This window comes from Pseudophryne corroboree, chromosome 9 (genome assembly GCF_028390025.1).
Source record: "Pseudophryne corroboree isolate aPseCor3 chromosome 9, aPseCor3.hap2, whole genome shotgun sequence".
Taxonomy (NCBI): domain Eukaryota; kingdom Metazoa; phylum Chordata; class Amphibia; order Anura; family Myobatrachidae; genus Pseudophryne; species Pseudophryne corroboree.
The window spans coordinates 420,440,814-420,456,094 of NC_086452.1; the positions used below are offsets into that span (position 1 = coordinate 420,440,814).

Here is a 15,281-nt window from a genome sequence, read left to right on the forward strand (position 1 = left end):
GTGATGGTAAGGTGTTGGAAAAATGGATTACAGAAGACTCTTGTGTGGGTGCACTCTTATTTTAAATAGTTAATATGAGAAAATTAAAACATAACTTTTATTAATTCATCAATCTAAGAAAAAATCCACACTTAGGTTATCCACCACAGTTAATTAAATATATTAATACATATATATCTCATCCATGATCCACAGGTATATCCTGTGCCTAACATAGACAGCAGATCCGTCCCGTTTCTCTATCTCTCTTCTTATTCTTGTTTAGGTGCACTCTCATTGGCGAGTCGGCTATAGTAGGCCTAATCAATTACTACCATACCCCACCGACAGAGCCCGATCTCGTCCGATCTTGGAAGCAAAACGGTGGTGGGCTGGGTCAGTATCTGTGAGGGTGACCCCCAGAGAATACCCGGTGTTGTAATTTATGACCTTCTCGACTCTAAGCCAACAGCAGGATCACCACATTTTCCTCCAATCATTTCTTTCGCCTATTCCACCAATCTGTGTTACCTTTCCCATATACCGTTTCCCTGATATGTCACATTTTTGACATGGTCAATGCTAAGACGGACTTATACTCCTGACAAATCTTTTGGTCCAATGACCCTTGGAGGTCTAATTAATACAAGCAGAGCTTGTGCTGGTGGGATAGGATCAGGGTGTAGAACCAGAGTGTCTACACCCCTCCTGAAGTCTAATAATATAGACTAACCAGAACATTTCTATTATATTATATTATTTATATTATATTTTTCATCATTTCAGCCACTATAATCAGATAAGGTATTTCTTATAAATACTGGTGGGCTGTATTGTATATATATGTATTAATATATTTAATTAACTGTGGTGGATAACCTAAGTGTGGATTTTTTCTTAGATTGATGAATTAATAAAAGTTATGTTTTAATTTTCTCATATTAACTATTTAAAATAAGAGTGCACCCACACAAGAGTCTTCTGTAATCCATTTTTCCTGCTAGCTTGTCTCTGACTCTGGGTGCACCACCAGAACCACTTATCCAAATACGAATTATTCGTGTACATCATACAGGTATTCTGGTACTCTACTACTATTTACTACCCAATTCTGAACTCTTAGAACTGGTGCGGAATCATTTCTACTTTGTGAGATATGGTAAGGTGTTGTTCAGATATTCTTAGTGGCTATATATAGAACTTGTGCATAAGAGACTCTAAGCTTTGTGTCTGCACATGGTAAATATTCAGTGAGAAGTTAAAAAAAAAAAAACATGGGGGAATATCACTTATATTAAAAAATAAGTTATTCACCCACATAGTTCATTAAAAATCATTCTAAAAAAAAACAAAGTTACAGAGAGTTCTACCTACAGGTTTAAAATGGAAACATCTACCAACAAACAATGTTACAGAGAAGTAAATAGCGAAGAGAAGAACACTAGGTGCTTCAATACTACAGAGCCATATGAATTAGCCTCCTGGTTCCACCCTAGAACCGAAAATTGCATATTCTTCAATATTAAGAGAGTTATACCTACAGGCTTCATAAGGAAACGTCTACCAACAGACAATGGGGTAAATGTATGAAGCAGTGATAAGAGTGGAGAAGTGAGCCAGAGGAGAAGTTGCCCATGGCAACCAATCAGCTGCTCTGTATAATTTTATAGTATGCAAATTATAAATGCTACTTCAATTCTGATTGGATGCCATGGGCAACTTCTCCACTCTTATCACTGCTTCATACATTTACCCCAGTTTTACAGAGAGGTCTACCTGCAAGCTTCATAAGGAAACATCTACCAACAGATAATGCTACAGAGAGCTCTACCTAAAGTCTTCATGAGGAAAGATCTACCAACAGATAATTTTACAGAGAGTTCTACCTACGGGCTGACAATGCTAAATTCCTTTGTCGTATAAACAACCCTTTATGAAGCTAAGAACACTGTACGCTGTTCACTTAAGAAGCACCGTAATGGTACGCTGTTGGCGTAACGATCGCTCGGCCGTAGGCGAGACGCTCAAGCGTCACGTTCGCTCACGGCCCAGTGATCACAGGACACGTTATTGGTTATGTCTAGGGTAATGATTCGCTATGGCGTAGCTTACGCTCGAGACCACGAGGAGGTCACCAGCGATGCAGACGCTCACAACACTATACCTTTATGTTAAAACCTTATACCAATGAAATACACTGAATACCTTAATGTGAGTACAGGGTGTAAGTGCAACCTTGTGTAACCTGACTAACTACAAAGCTGCTTGAGCGTCACCGACGCTCAAGTGAACACTTAACACTATAGAAAATACACAGATACTGGTTTAGGTTCCAAAGCCTATTAACTATGTATTATAACTAATATACTTGCAAAAAGGAATCACAGTACAAATGATACACTACAGTATAACATAAACCACCTAACCAGATAACTATACAGGAAACACACTACAATACAATACAGTTAAGTTTAAGGAGAAATAAGAGAAGATGAGAAGACAAGAGAGAGAGAGAGAGATTTGAGAGAGATTGGCTCACAATAACATTAAAAGACAATATGGTTGCAGCGAAGCTTACACATGTGAGGAACAATCGCTGCGCAGTTAATCAATGCTGAGAATCTTTGTTTAGAAAGTACTTGAGCTTACCCATGCTGCCTGTCCCTATATACACAACACCCAGCTACACAATCGTCCCTACAATGCCGCATGGGGCAGAAGCTAGACTCCATTTTATTCCAAAATGTCCAAGCCTCAAAACAATGCATATGTTCTGATTTTACAATTCCAAACAATCTAAATCACCTTTCACAATTTCAAGCAAACACAGTATCTCTATAACCAGAGCATATGAGTTATCACAAGACCAGACCACCAGGTACTCACAAGTATCAGCCTGCCATTGCTACCAGCACATATTCAAAAGTACTGCATGGTGGTATTTATGATTAACAAGATCCCAGCTACCATCACAGATTCCACAGGGCACCAACACTAACACCCAACAATCATCACAGCCAAGTTACAATATCCTATTTAAACCAGAAAGCAATATGTCTATATTTCCTTCTATAGCCATGTGATTCTATACTTAGCCTTTGGGAAGGAATTCTGTCCTGGGGATGTAGCCGCCATGCTGCTTGATGCTAGCTTAGTTCTGAGTGTCAGTCAGCCCTGTGATCTCCAGTGGGTATATCATACCTGCATTCCAGCTGTGGGGGTGTGTCAACCACAGGAAGTGTGTGTCCCTCCCAGCATGTGAGCCAGCTGCATCAGTGGCCTTGGTTATGTAACACAATGGGTGATGACTAACACATTCCTGTCTAGTGAGAAGCTATTGTTTGGCGAATACAAAACAGAATCCTGTCTGGGTTTTGTTCTATATTCATGATGTCCACTTTCAGTTGAGACAATGACATCTCAGCCCTCATTCTCCTGTATACAAATCCAGCCCCATTTGTAAACACAGGTGTTGGCCCTCCTTATTGAGTCTCAAAAGCTCAGTGTAATTAAAGGCTATTGTACTCCGTCTGCGGGAAAGATACTGATTTGGAGTACAATTGATCTTCAATTACTATTCCTGTGTTTACCTTATGCATGTGTAGATATGAGGCCCTCTTAACATGCAAACTATTGTTTGGGGGATCTCTGAGGTCAAAGAGACATTTGAGACCTACTGATGCCTGTCTCCAACTGTTCAGATGCATGACTAAGTAAGAACAAATAATAATAAATAAATGGACATAACTTCTTATGTCCATAACTATTCGCACGAGCAATTAATACGCTCCAAACCAACACCGGAATATTGCTAATTAAATACTCTTCCGATGGGTACCAAACACTGCTGTATGATTCCTGTTAGACCCTTCGTACGATGCAAAGAGGGACTCCTCAGCTCAGGGACATTCTATTTTAACCAAACTTTCAGAATCTATCAAAGGGACCATGATCTATAAACTACATTAATTGTGAACAGTTGTAACGAATGGGTCGCACGCTACGACTACGTAAACTCTACCGTAAATACGCATACCGCGCCTGCGAGTGCACGCTATTGCGGGTATGCGCCTTCACGGGAGAGCACACGCATGCGCAGCACGGACCAGTGTGCGGTGCAAATATGGCAACGTGCATAGAGACATTTTTCTGACTTCGACAGTCCACCCTTTGGCAGTCAATAATAACTGCCACAAAACGTTTAAGGAGAAAAATGTAAGTCAGGGGTTAATTGATTTCCATGGTGGGGTAAGGAAGAAGAGAGGAGTAGGTGTGAAAAGGGTATGACCTAGTGAGAAAGCAGAAGCATGTGTGTATGAGTCCATGTTTGGAGGGTCATGTATCATCGTGCCGTACGTGTGGTAAATCAAGCTTCGAGGTATTGCGAAGTATACATTTGAATTCCTTCTTATCCTGTGGTACAGGTCTGTGGATGGGCTGTCAAACTCTACCGAGCTCATTTCGGCTGTGGTTGTAACAAAATGGGGATGCACATTTTAGTTGATGATACATGAATGGGGGAGGTATGTGGTTGCTGCTATCTGTGCCTGTATTCCCTATCGTCTATGTGTGTCGTTACCTGGGGGTTGTAGAGATGAAGATAAAGAACACTTACGAAAAATGCAATGATATTCTATGTCAGGGAAATGTACATCTGTCGTTGAGGTTGTGTTCGGTATCTGTTGAGAGTCGTCTTCTTTGCGCTGTATTGCTCCTTAGGCATGAGCAAATAGCTTTGTCTGAGCCATCAGATTTACAAAAAATGTTGGGCTAGCGTGAGTTTAAAAGTACTAGGGAAACTGGGGATCCATGGCAAAGTTCATCAAGTGTCCATATCATAGGTTGTCAAAACTTCATCTTTGGTGCTTGTCTGTTGTCTTGTCTGTATACCGTCTCGTCAACTGCCTCGTCCAAGGGGTCTTTGTATCTTGGAGAAAAGCAGAAAAACAGGTGAAAGAAACGGACCGCATAATCGCATTTTTCATCACATTCTGGCCTCCATCATTGGGTCATAAATCAAATCCAGGTTAATTACAGTTTCCTCACTCCTCAAGCTCATCACTTTTGTACTCTGTTTGCACCTCATCAAAGCCTGCCCGCATCTAAATATCAATCCAATAAATATAATGACACCCAAGATACATAGGAGAAACTTTCCAACATCCATTATGACTCCCCGAGCCCATTCTCCCAAACCGGAGAACCAATTTCGCGGGTTCAACCATGACACCCAACCAGTCAGCCCATTACCTACAGCAGCAAGGGTGAGACTGTGTTTTCGACGAAATTCCCACTTTAATTGCAGAACATCATCCATCCCTTGGTCTATGACCTCTACCGGGTCCTCGGTGCTATCTGTGACATACGTGCAACACTTTATGCCGTACTGTGCTGCCAATGCAACACGATATCCGCCCGTTACTGCTGTAAGACAACTAAGAACCATCCTATGCTGAACTAGTTCTGTTTTGTAAGCTTGAAGCTCTCTTCCAGTGTATCTAAACGTGCCATCATACATCTCAGTGATATCATCTAACAAATTGGCGAGTGCGGAAATGCATCTACAATTCATCACTCCCCGAGCGGTGCGAGTGAAATCTAACGCGACCAGGACCTGAATCCCGGTGGATTCATGGATAAGATCAGAGGCCGGATGCTCTAACCTTTCTGACAGTTGTCTTTTAACTCGGTGCTCGTAATGAGTGTGAGTATAAGGAGCTTGGGCACCACGGTGTATGTCCTTCATTTTGTCATGTGTAACAGTCATCACTTCAGGCAATACTTTTCCAATATAACACAATCCTTCAGAGTTTGGGGCAAGCCATTTGTACGCCTTTCTCCCGCATATGAAATATGCATCATCGGGGAGAACATATGGGACGGAGAAGGACATGACCATGTTACAAACCTTCCAGGTGAAATCTCCTGACCCTAATTCTTCCATCTGCTTAATGCACGTATCAGTTTGTACGATATGTGCACAGTATCCTGGTGATACCTCTCCAACTCTAGTAATCCTATTTCCTAAGGTATATCGATACCGGAAAGATTTTCCTCTACTAGCTATGTGGCGTACGAGCTCTGTATCTGTAGGCATTCTATCTGCTCTGTGTGAAAAGGTCATGGTAAGGTTGCTCCATGACACTTCCCAATTTCCCGGTTTTCTGGGATTGGAGATGTTAAAACATATGAGGGACCTATCCACATGGTATTGGTGGAGCTTCAAACTAGGAGGGCTGGAGATGTTAAACCTCCGGTCCACCGGTCTCCCACCATTTAGCTCAAGTACCTCCCCTAACGTTAAAGGAAATGGTACTAGCCCTGATTTACTGTGACCCTGAGGTACTTGAGAGCATACCCAACAATCGGTCTTGTTTAATACGTTACCCACTAAGGAGTGATAGTCACTCAATGGATGCCGGTCCATGTGGATATTAAAACTGGATTGGCATTTCTTTGTTACAGAGCCTACAGATACAACTTTCTTTTTGAACTAACATTCCTTCACAGTTGTTTACAAATAACATGGTTGTTAGATCGTGCCCGGTACTCGCCTTTGCTTGGTGATTGGGTTGCTATTGGAAATTTACACCTCCGTCTCAGTCATCAGGACCTTTCTGGATCCTTTCTCGACCTCACTGGTACTCTCACCGAAACAGACTGCTCTGGTCAACATCATGGTTAACGGGAAAAATCCATATCACAGTCTCTTGGGGCAAGTCCATCTTACAGGAGGAGAAAAGAAGAAATTTGTAAATGGGGTATAAGAAAATCAGTTTGAGGGGGAGAGAACTCGTTACGATAATAAGTTCTCTCGTCTTGTTGTTCTTCTTGTTCTGCTGTCCTCTCAAAGGTGTTGTCTCTCAGTCTTCAAAAACGATCATTCTGGTGATGCAATATTCCTTCCTAACCGACGATCTTTCTGTAAGGAGCAAAAATCTGGCATTACCATTGGTCCAACTGAGGGGTGACACAGCATCCCTAAACCATGGAAACATGAGTGAGAAGAGAGAGAAAATAAAAAAAAACAAAAGAGATAGAGAACAATTCATGTGCATATACACACACCACACAACCCGACAACAACCATCAATAAGAAAAGAGAAACAAAGCATTTTTAAACATTGTAAGAAAACATTGTTAGCATTAGAAAAACATTGTCAGACTTATTAGGCTGTCATATCTATGTGTCTACTGGTCTCCTTGAGCAGTCCCTCCCCACCAGCACCTGCATTACTCCACTGTCTGTATCTGGCCAGAAATACATTGTGGCGGAGGTCATGCTGGGGTTTGGTAGACTTCTGCAAGGACCAAGTGGGTATGCAATGTGTGAATTCTTACCACTACTAGTCAGAGATGGGGATAGAGAGAGGGAGAGAAAAACATTTTTCACAAATACATTTACAACTTTTCACCTGGTCATTCCTGTGTCTTTAGTGAATGACCTCCCACTTCATTAACCGTTACCTCAGGCTTACCATCAGTCCTAATGATCACCTTTCCTGACTATATATTATGGGTGTGGCCCAAAATTCTTCCTATATGATCCCTGATTATAATTTGGTGTGTCATAACTTTTGCTCATTTTCATGTCTAGGGGGTCTGATTTTATGTGGGCTGTTGCAGTTACTGGCATAATGCCCTTCTCTTTTGCACAGATCACAAATCCTTAAGTTCCTCCATGTGCCAATGGCCTGGGGTTTTGGTTGATTTGATGCCTCCTCAAACGCTTGGATGCTCATCACCATCAACCGCTTTCCCTGTACCTACCTGATTCCTTGGATACCATGATTATGTCGTTGTCTAGGGAGTTGATATACCTTCTGTGAATCTTTGATCATACAGTTAGATCTTTCCTAGGATCTGGGTAATCAGACATGATTGATCTCAATTCTGTCCGGGACCAGGGATGGCGCATTGCACTGTCCTTGACGGGAATGGTTCCCTGATCATCAGTCTTCCCATTGGGGACTGTGATCACCCTGACAGGACTAAACTCAATTACATCACCTTGTTTTGGTCTTATAATATGGGGTACATTTGTTTGTGCGTGATATAAAACATTGTACGTACCTGTGGACACGACCTCACCTGACCCTCCGTTAGGGGGTTTGATTATTGCCTTTACCAATTTGGTCGCGTCCACCTGGATGTCTTGTAGGATGGCTTCTGGAAGAGGTGCTGACATCGTTCTGGGCTCACTTTCTTGTTTGTATTCCTGAGGGAGGTTTGACATGGGGTGCAGCTTGCACAGGTTAATAGTTGTACATTCAACAGTATTACAATAATCATTGTTACATTTATTACACTTATTCTTATAATCTATATTACAGTTGCTAAGAGCGTTTTTATTGTTCACCCTTGTGTCTTTCTCTCCGCAATCAACCCCTCTCCTGATGCCACTGTCTCTCCTCTCAAGATAAGAGTCAGAAAAGTCAATAGACTCTTTTTGTAATTCACTTTCCTGTTGCCATAACTGTAAATATTCATAATGTTTATTTTGTCTCTTCGTTGGTTCAATGAGACTTATCCTCCTCCTTAAATTTTGTAACACTACTGGACTGAAGCTACCTATTCTTGGGAATTTGTCCCTGTCTTGTACAGTCATTCTCTCCCATTCATCACATAAAACCTCTGTGTGACTACCGTATTTTTCACACATTACATATCGTGCCGACCCAACTGGTCGGTTCTCTGAATCAACCCGAACCGAGGTTGATCGCCCCCTACCTGAACAAATGGCCCCCATAATCTGCAGGCGTTGCTTATTCCTCCTTGGATCTTTATCTCAAGGTTTTCAGCGAACCCTTACAAACAAACCAAGATGTCCTTGGGCAGGCCGGCGGTGGTGGTTTATCAAGTACCCCACTTACTTCTCGCCCACGTTGGCCTGTGCTGCAATCACTGTAACCAGAGCTGCTGTACCCAACCCAGGGCCCCTGTGAACCTTTATTTACTGGGGCGCGTTCCCCAACAAGTATCGGTTGTTAGATAGTTCCTGAGTGACCAGCGAACTTCCCTTCCAAAAATAAAAAATTACACAAATCACGTCAGAATGTACAAATAGCGTTTGTGACCACTTTACTCTAATGGTATTAGGTCAGATTACTAACTACTGCACACAATTACGTGCGGTCCAATCGTTCAGTACACGAGCACTACTTGTCATGTACTGAAAGATCAATGGAATCGATGTTTCCGGCCGCGATTCCTTCAGCAAGAGCTTGTATGGCCTATATGGGTTCTGCACCAACACCCCAGGCGTTGTGCCACTGGACTTTTATAGCGGACCTCTTTGTCTATTTTATCTGTTACCTTATGACCTCCTGGTCTGTTACCTTATGACCTCCTGGTCTTGTTACCTTATGACCTCCTGGTCTTGTTACCTTATGGTCCGCTATACTCTAATGCTCAAATATTATTTAACCAGGGATGCCTCCCTAGCCACCGTATATGTCACTTACACGTATGTCCCTTGACGAGTACTCGGCTTTTCTTGTGGTTCCACCTTTAAAATTGTATAAACACACTCACTCAACACATGTACACTTTGTTTCTATGTCTATTTCTGCGCAGAAATTGTCTTTAGGCCAAAAGTGTTACCAATTAGGAGCAGGATCTGTTAAACTAAATTTCAGATTTTCCAAAAATAGATTTGCGTTATTTACCGCGTCGCGTTATCTACCGCTGTGCGTTCATTATCGCCTTTGCGTTACTTCACTTTATCACAACTTGAGCTACGTGGGCGTAACCGGACGCTACGTTGCGTAATGAACGCTGCGTGCGTCTGCCTTTTGGATTGCGTACGCTAGTCTTTGTTAGCGACACGTGTACGCAATGCAAAGGATCCACCGTAACACAATATATAATTTTATCAATGTAAATGATCCCTGATCATCTACCGCAATCCACACTGACTGCCTTGTATCTCAGACAAACCGTGTGTTGTTCTATACTTTAACTATTACCTCTATTATGAAATAACAGCAAATCTCTTTTTAGCACTTTCTATCAACTATAAAATTGGCAAACAGGAATAGTGATATACGAAAATGAAACAGAAATGCAGATATATGCGTGCGTACGCAAGACAAAAGAAAAATAAACAGTTTTAAAAAGACACAAGCGTTTTGTTCTTACTTCCGGTTACCGGGTTCCTTCAGCACTCTTTATCTAAGCGAAGCAGACGCTTATCCCGTCAGCACTGCGAGACAACCTCCCACCCTTTGCTGGGGGATAATGTCTGCTGATCTACCTAGTGCAGATGTGAGAAGTATAGGACGAGTTCCCAATTGACAATGCTAAATTCCTTTGTCGTATAAACAACCCTTTATGAAGCTAAGAACACTGTACGCTGTTCACTTAAGAAGCACCGTAATGGTACGCTGTTGGCGTAACGATCGCTCGGCCGTAGGCGAGACGCTCAAGCGTCACGTTCGCTCACGGCCCAGTGATCACAGGACACGTTATTGGTTATGTCTAGGGTAATGATTCGCTATGGCGTAGCTTACGCTCGAGACCACGAGGAGGTCACCAGCGATGCAGACGCTCACAACACTATACCTTTATGTTAAAACCTTATACCAATGAAATACACTGAATACCTTAATGTGAGTACAGGGTGTAAGTGCAACCTTGTGTAACCTGACTAACTACAAAGCTGCTTGAGCGTCACCGACGCTCAAGTGAACACTTAACACTATAGAAAATACACAGATACTGGTTTAGGTTCCAAAGCCTATTAACTATGTATTATAACTACCGTATATACTCGAGTATAAGTCGACCCGAATATAAGCCGAGGCACCTAATTCTACCACAAAAACCTGGGAAAACTTATTGACTCGAGTATAAGCCTAGGGTGGGAAATGCAGCTCTAGCCGTACACAGCCCTCAGTGCCAGATATGCCCTCATAGTGCCAGATATGCCCCCACAGTGCTGCCAGATATGCCCCCACAGTGCTGCCAGATATGCCCCCACAGTGCTGCCAGATATGCCCCCACAGTGCTGCCAGATATGCCCCCACAGTGCTGCCAGTTATGCCCCCACAGTGCTGCCAGTTATGCCCCCACAGTGCTGCCAGATATGCCCCCACAGTGCTGCCAGATATGCCCCCACAGTGCTGCCAGTTATGCCCCCACAGTGCTGCCAGATATGCCCCCACAGTGATGCCAGATATGCCCCCACAGTGCTGCCAGTTATGCCCCCACAGTGCTGCCAGTTATGCCCCCACAGTGCTGCCAGATATGCCCCCACAGTGCTGCCAGATATGCCCCCACAGTGCTGCCAGATATGCCCCCACAGTGCTGCCAGATATGCCCCCACAGTGCTGCCAGTTATGCCCCCACAGTGCTGCCAGATATGCCCCCACAGTGCTGCCAGATATGCCCCCACAGTGCTGCCAGTTATGCCCCCACAGTGCTGCCAGATATGCCCCCACAGTGCTGCCAGATATGCCCCCACAGTGCTGCCAGATATGCCCCCACAGTGCTGCCAGATATGCCCCCACAGTGCTGCCAGATATGCCCCCACAGTGCTGCCAGTTATGCCCCCACAGTGCTGCCAGATATGCCCCCACAGTGCTGCCAGATATGCCCCCACAGTGCTGCCAGTTATGCCCCCACAGTGCTGCCAGATATGCCCCCACAGTGCTGCCAGATATGCCCCCACAGTGCTGCCAGATACGTTCCCTCCCCAAGTGCCAGGTATGCCCCACAGTGCTGTTACTTACCCCTCCGTCGATCCCGCGCTGTCTTCTGGAGGGACACGAAGCACACAGCGTGCGCGGCTCTCCTGTGTCCCTCCTGCATCTTCGGCGGCCGCGGCGGGTCTATTATAGGAAGTGCCGGTTCGTGATCAGAGGTCACGAACGGGTATTTCCTGTAATAGAACCGCCGCTGCTGCCGCCGGAGATGCAGGAGGGACACAGGAGCGCCGCGCGCTGTGCGCTCCATGTCCCTCCTTCACACTGCTCTGCCTCTGCCTGCACTGACTCGAGTATAAGCCGAGGTGGCTTTTTCAGCACAAAAAAAAGTGCTGAAAAAGTCGGCTTATACTCGAGTATATACGGTAATATACTTGCAAAAAGGAATCACAGTACAAATGATACACTACAGTATAACATAAACCACCTAACCAGATAACTATACAGGAAACACACTACAATACAATACAGTTAAGTTTAAGGAGAAATAAGAGAAGATGAGAAGACAAGAGAGAGAGAGAGATTTGAGAGAGATTGGCTCACAATAACATTAAAAGACAATATGGTTGCAGCGAAGCTTACACATGTGAGGAACAATCGCTGCGCAGTTAATCAATGCTGAGAATCTTTGTTTAGAAAGTACTTGAGCTTACCCATGCTGCCTGTCCCTATATACACAACACCCAGCTACACAATCGTCCCTACAATGCCGCATGGGGCAGAAGCTAGACTCCATTTTATTCCAAAATGTCCAAGCCTCAAAACAATGCATATGTTCTGATTTTACAATTCCAAACAATCTAAATCACCTTTCACAATTTCAAGCAAACACAGTATCTCTATAACCAGAGCATATGAGTTATCACAAGACCAGACCACCAGGTACTCACAAGTATCAGCCTGCCATTGCTACCAGCACATATTCAAAAGTACTGCATGGTGGTATTTATGATTAACAAGATCCCAGCTACCATCACAGATTCCACAGGGCACCAACACTAACACCCAACAATCATCACAGCCAAGTTACAATATCCTATTTAAACCAGAAAGCAATATGTCTATATTTCCTTCTATAGCCATGTGATTCTATACTTAGCCTTTGGGAAGGAATTCTGTCCTGGGGATGTAGCCGCCATGCTGCTTGATGCTAGCTTAGTTCTGAGTGTCAGTCAGCCCTGTGATCTCCAGTGGGTATATCATACCTGCATTCCAGCTGTGGGGGTGTGTCAACCACAGGAAGTGTGTGTCCCTCCCAGCATGTGAGCCAGCTGCATCAGTGGCCTTGGTTATGTAACACAATGGGTGATGACTAACACATTCCTGTCTAGTGAGAAGCTATTGTTTGGCGAATACAAAACAGAATCCTGTCTGGGTTTTGTTCTATATTCATGATGTCCACTTTCAGTTGAGACAATGACATCTCAGCCCTCATTCTCCTGTATACAAATCCAGCCCCATTTGTAAACACAGGTGTTGGCCCTCCTTATTGAGTCTCAAAAGCTCAGTGTAATTAAAGGCTATTGTACTCCGTCTGCGGGAAAGATACTGATTTGGAGTACAATTGATCTTCAATTACTATTCCTGTGTTTACCTTATGCATGTGTAGATATGAGGCCCTCTTAACATGCAAACTATTGTTTGGGGGATCTCTGAGGTCAAAGAGACATTTGAGACCTACTGATGCCTGTCTCCAACTGTTCAGATGCATGACTAAGTAAGAACAAATAATAATAAATAAATGGACATAACTTCTTATGTCCATAACTATTCGCACGAGCAATTAATACGCTCCAAACCAACACCGGAATATTGCTAATTAAATACTCTTCCGATGGGTACCAAACACTGCTGTATGATTCCTGTTAGACCCTTCGTACGATGCAAAGAGGGACTCCTCAGCTCAGGGACATTCTATTTTAACCAAACTTTCAGAATCTATCAAAGGGACCATGATCTATAAACTACATTAATTGTGAACAGTTGTAACGAATGGGTCGCACGCTACGACTACGTAAACTCTACCGTAAATACGCATACCGCGCCTGCGAGTGCACGCTATTGCGGGTATGCGCCTTCACGGGAGAGCGCACGCATGCGCAGCACGGACCAGTGTGCGGTGCAAATATGGCAACGTGCATAGAGACATTTTTCTGACTTCGACAGGGCTTCATAAGGAATCGTCTACCAACAGACAACTTTACAGAGTTCTACCTACAGGCTTCATAAGGAAACGTGTACCAACAAACAATGGGCCTTATTCAGACCTGATCACAGCACCAAAAAATTTCTCTAATGGGCAAAACTATGTCCATTGCAGGTGGGGCAGATATAACATGTGCAGAGAGAGTTAGATTTGGGTGGGTTATATTGTTTCTGTGCAGGGTAAATACTGGCTGCTTTATTTTTACACTGCAATTTAGATTTCAGTTTGAACAAACTGCACCCAAATCTAACTCTCTCTGCATATGTTATATCTTGCCAACCTGCAGTGCACATGGTTTTGCACATTAGAGAATAATTTTGCTGCTGCGATCAGGTCTGAATTAGGCCCAATTTTACAGCGAGTTCTACCTACAGTCTTCATATAGAAACATCTACCAACAGACAATGTTACAGAGAGGTAAATAGTGAATAGAACAACACTAGGCGCTTCAATAATACATAAGTCATCTGAATTAGCCTCCTGGTTCCACCCTAGAACCGAAAAATTGTAATATTCAACATTGTTCGATAGTTCTACCTACAGGCTTCATAAGGAAACGTCTACCAACACACAACATTACAGAGAGTTCTAGCTACAGGCTTCATAAGGAAATGTCTACCAACAGACAATGTTACAGAGAGTTATACCTACAGGCTTCATAAGGAAACGTCTACCAACAAACAATGCTATAGAGAGCTCTACCTACAGGCTTCATAAGGAAACGTCTACTAACAGATAATGATAGAGAGTTCTACCTTTGTGCTTCATAAGGAAATGTCTACCAACAGACAATGTTACAGAGAATTCAACCTACGGGCTACACAACGAAACGTCTATCATCAGACAACGTTAGAGAGCTCTAGTAACAGACTATTAGACTATGTTGGTAACAGTTCTACCACCAGACTAGGTTAACAAAACTGTCCTATCAACAGATTATGCTAGCAAGCGTTCAACCAACAGAAGAGGTTTAAAAGCAAGTGGTGGAAGCTTGGACCTTAAATCACCAGTAAATTCTTGTAAAGCTGGTAAGCATTAAAGGTAGGTTGTGCCAAACTCTGTTCGAAGTATATTTAATAAGGATGCAACTCCATTAGAGCATTATGTTAGATGCAATATTGCAAGACGAAACTTACAGCAATGAGAGGATACAGATCACAATCTTCATCAGAAACAAAATTGCAGGAGCAGAAAAACTTAGCATTTGGACACAGAAAGTGATTGCATGTCCCCTTCTACCAACTACAGGGTAGGTAGGCACATTTCTTGTGGGAGGGGAGGAAGAGATTATTTTTGCATTATTTTAAAACCGGAAACTTCCCCTTGAACAACAACATCAATTTAAGTTTCACAAACACTAGGTAAGACAGTTGTGTATTATTAGGCAGCTG

The 15,281-nt window shown here is 43.2% G+C and overlaps 1 protein-coding gene and 1 pseudogene across 1 annotated transcript in view; one reads left to right on the top strand and one right to left on the bottom strand.

Moving 5' to 3' along the window:
• SUCLG2 (succinate-CoA ligase GDP-forming subunit beta) overlaps positions 1 to 15,281 on the bottom strand; it is a 475,764-nt gene that overhangs the window by 147,675 nt on the left and 312,808 nt on the right. The window lies entirely within an intron of this gene.
• On the top strand, positions 306 to 424 carry LOC134964749 (5S ribosomal RNA; annotated as a pseudogene).